At 40.1% G+C, this 12,327-nt stretch overlaps 1 pseudogene across 1 annotated transcript; it reads left to right on the forward strand.

Annotated features, from left to right (window-relative positions):
- Positions 1 to 2,330: 2,330 nt before the first annotated feature.
- Positions 2,331 to 2,641, forward strand: LOC307050790 (cytochrome c oxidase subunit NDUFA4-like; annotated as a pseudogene). Its single transcript has one exon. The product of its transcript is annotated as a cytochrome c oxidase subunit NDUFA4-like (transcript).
- The last annotated feature ends 9,686 nt before the right edge of the window (positions 2,642 to 12,327 follow it).

The raw sequence follows: 12,327 nt of genomic DNA on the forward strand, positions 1-12,327 counted from the left end.
AGGTAGGTACTAAGTGGAAGCTATGAATATGATATCAAATTCAAGAACATAGGGCTTCCCTGGTGGCGCAGTGGTTGAGAATCTGCCTGCTAATGCAGGGGACACGGGTTCGAGCCCTGGTCTGGGAGGATCCCACATGCCGTGGAGCAACTGGGCCCGTGAGCCACAACTACTGAGCCTGCGTGTCTGGAGCCTGTGCTCCGCAAGAGAGGCCGCCATAGTGAGAGGCCTGCGCACTGCAATGAAGAGTGGCCCCCGCTTGCTGCAACTAGAGAAAGCCCTCGCACAGAAATGAAGACCCAACACGGCAAAAAATAAATTAATTAATTAATAAACTCCTACCCCCAACATCTAAAAAAAAAAAAAAATTCAAGAACATAACATGGTTTTTCTTTCTGCTTTCTGGTCATTATACTATATTTGGAATAGTTCGGAAAAAACGCACAACAAAGAAGCTAATGTTCTAAAAGGCAGAGATACTTGAAAGTCTTTGAACACCTCACCAGAAATAATTTAACCCAATAAGATTAAAATTCCAGATCAAAGGTAGCAAAAATACAGAAGGGAAAGAAAGACAGTTGTAAGACCTCCCATTCCCACACACGTTTACCACCACGCCAATAATTAGTAGACATGGGGTTCCCATAGCAAATAATTTCCATTTCCACCACCTGTAAGGAATAGCATTACATCAATGTTCTCGGAAACATAGCTGGTTTCCATCACTAATGATCTGATTGGTCCAGGAACAGATAAACAATAGAGAAAAAATAATGATACACAAGGATGAATCTTTACCATCATATAATCAATCAGCAAACATGTATTGACTACCTGCTACTATTTGAAATTCTATCCATGGTGTCATAGGAAAATCCAACATTATATTCAAAAGCTTCATGTGATTTAGGTAGTCAAGCAAACCTACATTAAATGGATATTAAGCACCTTGCTGGAATGTAAGCCAGGGCCATGACACTGATTCACCTCTGTATTTCAAGATCCTTACACCTAGCTAGGGCTGCATTAATATTTGTTGAATGAATAAATGAATATCAAAATAGAAGTAAAAATATGGCAGTGGCTCAGTTTCTTGAGTGATCCATGAGTCATGAATTCAAAACTGTTAGAATCTTTAAAAGGACTTTGGTCAGCAAGCTTTGTAGGGAAAAAAACAGGCTACTGGACATCCAATCCAAAGATAAAGATTCCCTACACTCAACCTCGTGGTCAAATATCATCCAGTGTCTACTATTGACTGCTTTACTGGCAGTGGCAACGAATGTCTGTTATTTTGGTCTGTCCTGCATGGACTCCCTCCTTCTTTGAATACCAACATCTCAATTTGCCTTTCTCAGTCTTGATTCACACAGTATAGGTGGAGCCAAACCCTCTCCCCACCCAGCGAAGATGGGCAATTGGCTCAGGTCAGGCCAAGCCAAGGTTGCCTCCCACTTGACCACAGTGATTGGTTTAGGGATATTAGGTGACTCAAGACAGGTCCACAAGACTCAAGCCCAGATTCATGCTGGGACTTTAGAGAGAAAAGCCTTGTCTTTTTACCAAACTCTAGACTTTATTTATCTTCGTTTCTGTGCGCCAGCTTTCTCTAGTTGCGGCGAGCGGGGGCTACTCTTCGTTGTGGTGTGCGGGCTTCTCAATGCTGTGGCTTCTCTTGCTGTGGAGCATGGGCTCTAGGCACGCGGGCTTCAGTAGCTATGGCACACAGGCTTAGTTGTTCAGCGGCATGTGGGATCTTCCCGGACCAGGGCTCGAACCCGTGTCCCCTGCATTGGCAGGCAGATTCTTAACCACTGCGCCACCAGGGAAGTCCCAAACTCTAGACTTTTAGATGTAGGCCTGATGCTAGTCAGTTTAACCATGTTAGCAGAGAGGTAGGCAACTCTAGAGGTGGAGAAAATGTGTGTGTGTGTGTGTGTGTGTGTGTGTGCGCGCGCACTCATGCCTGGGTCTGCACACGCTTGGGCATGGTGGGGGTAGAGGGAAAGAGAAAGAGAGAGGGAGAGAGAGAGAGAGAGCACGTGAGCCACCATTTAGTCACTTGGATACAGCCGTGCCTGAAACTGGATACACACCACCGATAAATTCCCATAGTGCTTCAGCAAATTTGAGTTGGTTTCCCGGGCTTTCTAGCAAAATAACTTGAATAATACAACAACACAGAGCAAGCCTCAAACTAGTCTGCTTCTCAGTGGGACATCCCATGGTGAAAGTAGTTGTCAAGAAAAAGGAATACAGTAGACTGTTTAGTCCCAGGCCTTGAAAGTTTGTTGTTCTCTCCATCTGGACTCGAGGCTTCTGCCACAACCATGCTTCGCCAGATCATCATTCAGGCCAAGAGGCATCCTAGCTTGATCCCCATCTTCATATTTACTGCACTGGGACATACTGGAGCAGCACTGTATGTCTTGCACCTGGCATTGTTCAATCCAGATGTCAGTTAGAACAGAAAGAATAACCCAGAACCCTGGAACAAACTGGGTTCCAATGATCAGTACCAGTTCTACTCAGTGAATGTAGATTACAGCAAACTGAAGAAAGAAGGTCCAGACTTCTAAATGAAATGTTTCACTATAAAACTGCTTAGAATGAAGTTCTTCCACAAGCCACCTGCACAATTTTCCACTTAACCAGGAAATATTTCCCCTCTAAATGCACGAAATCATGTTGGTGTATTGTGCTGGGGTTTACACTGATTAATAAATAGTCTGAAACTTGAAAAAAAACAAAAGAAAAAGGACTACAAATTTATGGACAAGTGTGGAACTGGGAAAGTTACCTCCCCTGTCTGTGCCCAAGTTTCTGCATCTGTGAAATGGGGATAATAATGAAACCTCCCTCGTGGCATTATTGTGATTAAATAAGTCAATAAGAAAAATGTTACATGCAAGTATCCCAAATGTTGATACGATTGGTACTATTATTAGTTATTGTTACTGTATTGTTATTTCCGTCGTAAAAATGATTATATCAATGCTAGAGTTCTATTGCTCTATGTGAAGGCTCTACTTTGGAGTCATATTTGAATTGTTACCAAGTTGAATTAACTACCCATAAGGTCTATTATTGGATAAACTGAGCATTTATTCAATCATTCAGAAAGGAAATCCCGGCCCAAAAAAAAAAAAGAAAGAAAGAATTACAAAGGGACTTCCCTGGCGGTCCAGTGGTTAAGACTGCACTTCCAGTGTAGGGGGAGCGAGTTCAATCCCTGGTCGGGGAACTAAGATCCCACATGCTGCGGGGCCCCCCCAGAAGGAAATCCACATCCAAGTCTGGGATCTGGCCTGATTCCTGAATCCACAGGGAGCACCCGTGGACAAATAGGAGAGACCTGGAGGACAGGGTCCTTATCACTACAAGAGCCTGTCAGGACCAGGCAGCCTGTGGCTCCATCTGCACCTGTGGAACCAGGCAAATTTCCCTTCTCTGTGGAATCCAGTAGGGAAACAAGTATTTTTAAGGGAACGGAGGGAAAAGGATAATGGTAGCTTTAGCTTGAATCTGAGGCTGCTGTAAGAGAGAATAACAGTGTTGGTAATTTCTCCTTCCTGTTTAAGCACTTTGGTGAAGTGCCTTCCCCTAAATTAAACTGGGAAGTAAGAAAAAACTAGTTCACATGCCAGCATACAGACCCACAGGCGCACTTGGCTACAGATTTCTAGCACACGGGAGTTGTCTTAAAGGAGAACTGGGGAACTGGGCCAGACTGCAATAGCAGAATTTCCCTCCACTGTGGAAAAAAAGGAAAAAGAAAATGAACTTCAGTCATCTCAGTCAAAAATGTACTGAGGTTTTCTTCCCAAATCCTTTATCTTTCTCCTCAGTCTCTTCTTCCTCTTTCTCCTCCTCCTCCTCTTTTTAAGAAAAACTGTGGTAACATATACGTATAAAATTTACCATATCCATAATGTTAAAGTGTGCCGTCCAGTGGCACTGAGTACCTTCACATTGTGCAACCGTCCGCACCATGCATCTCCAGAACTTTCTCATCATCCCATCCTGAAACTGTCGACATTAAACACCAGCTCTCCATTTCCCCTCCCCCTAGCCTCTGGTATCCACTATTCTACTTTCTGTTTCTATGAATTTGACTGCTCTAGGTCTCTGATATAAGTGGAATCACACTGTATCTGTAGTTTTGTAACTGGATTATTTCACCTAGCTTAATGTTTTCAATGTTCATGTTGTGGTGTGAGCCTGAATTTCCTTCTTTTTTAAGACTGGATAATGTTCCATTGTATGTACCACATTTTGTTTATCCATTTATCTGTTGACAGACACTTACATTGCTTGCACCTTTTGACTCTTGTGAATAATGCTCCTATGAATATCGGTGTACAAATATACATGTTCCAGTACCTGATTTCAATTCCTTTGGCTATATGCCCAGAAGTGGAATTGCTAGATAATGGGGTAAATCTATGTTTAATTATTTGAGGAACCATCACACTGTTTTCCTTAGCAGTTATACTGTTTTCTATTCCCACTAGCTATGCACCATGGTTCAATTTCTCCACTTCTTCAGCAGTATTTGTTATTTTCTGTTTTTCTTTTTTAAAAAAATAATGGCCGTATTAATGGGTGTGAAGTGGTATCTCATTATGGTTTTGATTTGCATTTCCCTAGTGATCAGTGATGTTGAGCATCTTTTCATGTGTTTAGTGACTTTTTGTATATCTTCTTTGATGGAATGTCTATATATTCAAGTCCTTTGCTCATTTTTTAATTGAGTTATTTGGTATTGTATTGTTGAGTTGTAAGAGTTCTTTATATATTTTGAATATGAATCCCTTATTAGATATATGATTCACAAATATTTTATCCTGTTTCCTGGGTTGGCTTTTCACTCTGTTGATAATGTCCTTTCATGCACAGAAGTTTTAAATTTTGATGTAGACCAATTTATCTATTTTTTCTTTTGTTACCTATGCTTTAGGTGTCATATCCACAAAATCATCACCAAATCCAATGTCATGAAGTTTTTTCTTTATGTTTTCTTTGAAGAGTTTTATACCTTTGACTCATGTTTAGGTTTCTGATCCATTTTGAGTTAATTTTTGTATATGGTGTAAGGTCCAACTTCATTTTTTGGCATGCGAATATCCAGTTTTCCTGTCACCATTTGTGGAAAAAAAAATACCCCACAATGTTTAGTTTTGAAAACGCTCATAACTGTGAGGTGTAAAATCTTTTCTCAGTTCTTTTAGTGTTTGCTTTGTGTATATGAAGCTCTGTGAATAGGTATATACACGTGTAGAACTGTTATGCTTTTTTAATGAATGATCCTTTATCACTGTGAATTGTTCCTCTTTTTCTCTGGTTATATTCTTTATCCTGAAGTTCACCTTGTCTGATATTAATATAGCCACTCAGCTTTCTTCTTATTAATGTTTGTATAGTATATCTTTTTCCATTCCTTTGTATTTAAATTAGATCTCTTGTAGGCGATGTTCGATTGGGTTTTACTTTCTTATCCAATGTGACTTTTAATTAAAGTATTTTTATTTAAGGTAGTTTGTGATATGGTTGGATTTAAGTCCAACCTTACTATTTTGTTTTCTACTTGGTTATTCGTATTTTTTTCCTCTTTTCATGCTATCTTTTGGATTATTTTTAGATTCTAGTTTCTCTCTATTGGCTTATTATCAATATCCACTTGCCTTATTTTTTTGATGGAGTATAGAGTTCACAATAAGCACCTTTAACATCACAGTCTACTCTCAAATCGTAATATACCACTAATATGTACCCTAAGAACCACACAATAGCTGTACTTCCATTTCTCCCTTGGGGTCCTTTAAACAATTGTTGTCATTCATTTTACTTCTACATATATAATAACCCCCACAATACACAGCTATTATTTTTTTTTCCTTAAATGGTCAATTCTTTTTAAAAGAAAAATTTAAATTAGGGAGACATTTATTTTGTAGTTATACACACATTCACCACTTCAGTGTTCTTCCCGTCGTGTAGAGCCAAGCTTCCAACTGGTATCATTTTTCCTTCAGCCTGAAAACTTGCCTTTAACATTTCTTATGGTGTAGGTCTCCTGGACAAAAACCCTTGTTTTGCTTTCATTTTGAAGATTATTTTTTCTAGATACAGAATTCTACTTTAACCTTTTTTTCCCCCCTTCCAGCTCTATAAGAACGCATTTTCCTTGTCTTCTAGCTTGCATTGTTCCTCACAAGAAGTCTGTGAGCATTCTTGTCTTTGCTCTGTATATGTAATATGTCTCTTTTTCTGGCTCCTTTTAATAACTTTTTTTATCACTGGTTTTCAGTAACTTGATAATGATGTATTGTGATGTGTTTTTATTTGTATATTTTCTGCTTGGGATTCATTGAGCCTCTTGAATCTATATATTTATAGTTTTCATTAAACTTCGGAAAATTTTGGCCATTATTTCTTCAAATAGCATTTCTGTCCCCCCTTTTCTGGTACACCCATTTTATATATGTTAGACCACTTAATCTTTTTCCACAGGTCACTAAAGCTCTTTTCATTTTTTTCAGACTTTTTCTTCTCCGTGTTTTAGCCTAGATAGTTTCCTTTGTGATTTCTTCAAGTTCACTGATCTTTTTTTTCTATAGTGTCCAATCTCTTGTAAAACTTGTCCAGTGAATTCTTCACTTCATTTGGTTCCATTGAAATTCTATTCATTTCTTTTTTTATAGTTTGTATTTCTCTCCTCAGTATGATCATGTTTTCCTTTGATATCTTAAATATATTAATATGAGCTATTTTAAAGTTTTTGTTTGATGATTCCATTATTGCTATCATTTCTGGATCTGTTTCTTATGAGTAATTTTTCTCCTGATTATGAATCATACCAACTTGCTTCTTTGAATGTTTAGTGACTTTTGACTGTGATTTAAAATTTTTTTAAATTAATTAATTAATTTATTTATTTTTGGCTGCGTTGGGTCTTCACTGCAGCACACAGGCTTTCTTTAGTTGCAGCAAGCAGGGGCTACTCTTTGTTGCGGTCCGCGGGCTTCTCATTGCAGTGGCTTCTCTTGTTGGGGAGCACAGGCTCTAGGCACAGGCTTCAGTAGTTGTGGCTCAAGGGGTCTAGAGCGCAGGCTCAGTAGTTGTGGCTCAGGGGCTTCATTGCTTCGCAGCATGTGGGATCTTCCCGGACCAGGGCTTGAACCCGTGTCGCCTGCATTGGCAGGTAGATTCTTAACCACTGCACCACCAGGGAAGCCCCTTGATGTGATTTTAAATTTCACATTGCTTTGTGTCTGGCTTTTGTTGTCTTTCTTTAGAGTATTGATGTTTATTTTGGCAAGCATTAATTTACTTATGGACTAGCTTAATTTTTTTTTATTTTCAAGCTTTGTTAGGTCGAATCTAGAACATCCATTGTTTTAGGGCTAATTTATCTCTACTACTATGGCCTAACTGTTCTGAGGTCTCTAGTAAATGCCTCAGTGGTTGTAATAAGCAAAATAATGGCCTCTCCAAATGTCCACATCCTAATTCCTGGAATCTGGGAATAATTAAGTTAAATGACAAAAGGGAAATGGGGTTTAAGAATTAAGTTTTGCTAATCAGCTGACTTTAAATTAGGGAGATTATCCTGGATTATCTAGGTGGGCTCAAGGGTCTTTAAAAGCTGAAGAGGGAGGCAGAAGAGAGAACCAGAGAGACAGAGTGTGAGAAGGACGCAGCTCAGTGTTGTTGACTTTGAAGACAGAGGAAAGGGGCCATAAGTAAAAAAACAGTGGGTGGTTCCTAGGAGGGAAAAAATGCAAAGAAACAGATTCTTCCCCAGATCCTCCAGAAAGGAACGCATCATACCCGCATTTGGGTCTTACCCCAGTGAGATCTGTGTCAGACTTCTGGTCTACAGAACTGTAAGTTAATAAATTTGTGTTGTTTTAAACCACTACATTGAGAGTAATTTGTTACAGCAGCCGTAGAAAACCAAGGCAGTGGTCAGTGAGATTTCTCCACACTGACTGGGTGGAACTCAGTTGTCTTCCAGATAATTGTGAATGCTGAGAGTGTTTCTGTTTATGGCTCCCTCGTGGTTCTTTCACCTTGTTTTGTTTCCCTTCCCTCAGGGATTATAGTCCTGCTGTCCAACATCTGAAAATAATTGTATCATATATTTTATACAGTTGTCTACTTGTTTATGGCAGGAAGGGAACAAATAGTACTGGTTATTCCAGCACGGCTAGAGGCAGAATATAATGTGTGCAACTTTGCATATTGAGAAACAAATTTATATAGCATGACTTTTTTTTTAACATCTTTATTGGAGTATAATTGCTTTACAATGGTATGTTAGTTTCTGCTTTATAACAAAGTGAATCAGTTATACATATACATATGTTCCCATATCTCTTCCCTCTTGCGTCTCCCTCCCTCCCACCCTCCCTATCCCACCTCTCTAGGTGGTCACAAAGCGCCGAGCTGATCTCCCCTGTGCTATGCAGCTGCTTCCCACTAGCTATCTGTTTTACATTTGGTAGTGTATATATGTCAATGCCACTCTCTCACTTCATCCCAGCTTATCCTTCTCCCTTCCCGTGTCTTCAAGTCCATTCTCTAGCTCTGCGTCTTTATTCCTGTCCTGCCCCTAGGTTCTTCAGAACCTTTTTTTTTTTTTGGATTCCATATATATGTGTTAGCATATGGTATTTGTTTTTCTCTTTCTGACTTACTTCACTCTGTATGACAGATTCTAGGTCCAGCCACCTGATGACAAATAACTCAACTTTGTTTCATTTTATGGCTGAGTAATATTCCATTGTATATATGTGCTACATCTTCTTTATCCATTCATATGTCGATGGACACTTAGGTTGCTTCCATAACATGACTTTTTTAAAAAAAAACTTCCTTAAGTATAGAACTGAAGACCCAGCTCAGTCTTTTTTTTTTTTTTTTTTTTTTTTTTGGCTTTACGCGGTCCTCTCACTGTTGTGGCCTCTCCCGTTGCAGAGCACAGGCTCTGGACGCACAGGCTCAGTGGCCATGGCTCACGGGCCCAGCCGCTCCGTGGCATGTGGGATCTTCCCAGACTGGGGCACGAACCCGTGTCCCCTGCATCGGCAGGCGGACTCTCAACCACTGTGCCACCAGGGAAGCCCCCAGCTCAGTCTTACACTGTCAAATTAAAGCACGGCCTTCTTTTGGTCTTGGCAGCCACTGTTGAGGACAAAAGGAACTTTATATGTCTTCACATGGTCTTCCCTTGTGTGTGTCTGTAATCTAAACTCTTCTTTAAGAACACGAGTTATATTGGATTGGTGCCCACCTTAGTAACCTCATTTTAACTTTTAGTCACCTCTTTAAAGACCCTATCTCCAAATATAGTCACATTTTGAGGTCCTGGGGGTTGGGGCTTCCACATATGAATTTGGGAGGAGGTGCCCACGTCCAACATGTAACAGTGCTTTCCCATGCTTGAAGTTATTGTTTCCAGAAAGACTGGAAATCTTTTCTTCCTCTGTTTCTATGGCCCATTGACTGTTCTTTATTAGTTAATGGCAGTGGGAATATTTAATGAAGTCAACTTGATTTGCTGGACAGGGTACCAGAATATGGTCAAGATACAATTCCTGCCCTCAAAGGGCTCTCTTCTTGTAGTGGAATTATACTTTTGAAATATTAAAATATTAACTGATTTTTTTTTCCTTAGTACCTTCTTCTACCGACTGACCCACAAACAAATTTCTATACACCCTGGACTCTCACATAAGCTTCTTTATCCTCCCATACCTATAAGCAGCATGAAAATGCCGAGTCTTGGCCCAATGGAGGGAAGCCCTACAGTCAAGAATGAGTGAAAAACCCCCAGTTAGCTGACAATGAAATCCCAAACAGAAACGAGAATGCCTGCATCCAGTGATGATATTGAAGACCAGATGCCCATCCCCACAACCTAAAACTTAGATGGAACTCCAAAAGAAATTAGGAAAACCCCCAATTAACTAGAATTCCTTTCCTGCTATAACAGAAGCATGGAAACTCAAGAAAGGAATTGAATAAAGAAAGTCACATTTCTTGTACCCTGAAATCAATACCTATGATATTGTTTATCTGGGAAAGGAAGACATTTCCATAAGAAGAGAAGCATTGACACTGGCTAGTAGATACAGAGAGTAAACAAGCTGTGTAGCAGACACTTTCTATAGAAGCTCAAGGCCTTTGAAGACTGTGGAGGTGGAGAGGACATCACGAATGGCCAGTGACTTTCTTGCAATATTAACTGACTATACTGGTTAAGGCGGGGGTCCCCAACCCCCGGGCTGCGGACCCATAGTGGTCCTCGGCCTGTTAGGAATCAGGCCGCACAGCAGGAAGAGAGTGGCAGCTGCCGCTCCCCGTTGCTCCCCATCTCTCACATTACCACCTGAACCATCCCCTCCCCCATCTGTGGAAAAATCGTTTTCCACAAAACCGGTCCCGGGTGACAAAAAGGTTGGGGACCACCGGGTTAAGGTGAGGCACTGTGCCTAACAAGCTGGGTGCTATAATAAGCAAACCCCAAATGTATTTATTTATTTATTTTTCATTAATTTTTATTGGAGTATAGTTGCTTTAAAATGTTGTGTTAGTTTCTGCTGTGCAGCAAAGTGAATCAGTTTTACATACACATATATCCACCCTTTTTTATATTTCCTTCCCATTTAGGTCACCACAGAGCACTGAGTAGAATTCCCTGTGCTATACAGTATGTTCTCATTAGTTATCTATTTGATACATAGTAGTGTATACATGTCAATCCCAATCTCCCAATTCATCCCACCTCCCCTTCCCCCCTTTGTAACCGTAAGTTTTTTCTCTACATCTGTGACTCTATTTCTGCTTTGCAAATAAGTTCATCTGTACCATTTTTCTAGATTCCACATATAAGCGATGTTATATGATATTTGTTTTTCTCTTTCTGACTTACTTCACCCTGTATGACAATCTCTAAGTCCCTCCACATCTCTGCCAATAGCACTATTTTGTTCCTTTTTATAGCTGAGTAATATTCCACTGTATATATTACCACATCTTCTTTATCCATTCCTCTGTCAATGGACATTTAGGCTGCTTCCATGTCCTGGCTATTGTAAATAGGTGCATGCATCCTTTGGAATTCTGAGCAAACCCCAAATTTAAAAGGTTAACCACAATAGTTTACTCCTTGCATGTGTAACAGTTTGACAGTGGTGATCCTGGTTGCTTCCTCCACACAGTCATTCAGGGACCCAGGATGCTACATCTCCCCAGCGCAAGGTGGAACATTGTAACAATAATACAGAGAATTCCTAATGAAAGGAATCATCATAGTTCCCATACATCGAGTGCTTCCTGAGTGCCAGGCACTGTGCTGAGACTCACCATTCCGTCCTCACAACAACACTTTGTGAAGAAGCCAGGGCTTGGAAAGGCTCACGCCCAATTTTGCCCAACCACAAGCCAGATTCCTAATCATTCCACTCTACATCAGCTTCTTGATTTATGCTGATATTGCATTCCTGAGAAGTGACAGTTAATTCAAAAACATGTAGAGCAAAAATGAATTTTCTCACCAGAAATGAAGGGAAAGAAATGCAAGAGAAATGCTCTAGTAGACTGCAAAATATTCCAGTCATGTAAATGTTTTTGCTATATTGCATTAATATGAACAGTAAATAAGCAGTTTATGGGGAAAGTTGAATATATTAAAATTTATTCATGGAATAACAAGAAAAAAATAGCCACTGACTAATGGAGCACTGGCCAGTATAGCCTGCGCATGTGAGTATGCAAGTCTCCATTTTCTACATTATGAGAATTTTAATGTGTGAAGTCTCTCATCACATTACTGGTGTTCCCAGCCAAACAATCCTGTTACTCTTGGTGGCCCTGCTTACATTTTTTCTTAGCATTTTCATCAGAGAGAAGCATACAGCCAAAGCCTATGACAATACTAATTAATAATAATAATAGTCAAGATCAAACACTCACTGAGCACTATGTGCAGACACTATTCTAAACACACGCGTCGATTCATTTAGCCTTCATGTTCACCCACTAGGATAGGTTCCTTTATTATCTCCATTTGACAGATGAGAACACTGAGGCACTGGGAGATTAACTTCCTACGAGGGTTGCTTTTATGTGTCAACTTGGCTGGGCCATGGTGCCCAGATATTTGGTCAAACATTATTCTGGATGTTTCTATGAGAGTGTTTTTGGATGAGATTTACATTTAAAGCAGTGGACTTTGAGCAAAGCAGATTGCCCTCAATAATGCTGGGTGGGCCTCATCCAATCAGCTGAAGGCCTGAAAAGAACGAAAGGCTAACCTCT

The sequence above is a fragment of the Hyperoodon ampullatus genome (genome assembly GCF_949752795.1).
Source record: "Hyperoodon ampullatus genome assembly, chromosome: 3".
In the NCBI taxonomy this organism is placed as follows: domain Eukaryota; kingdom Metazoa; phylum Chordata; class Mammalia; order Artiodactyla; family Ziphiidae; genus Hyperoodon; species Hyperoodon ampullatus.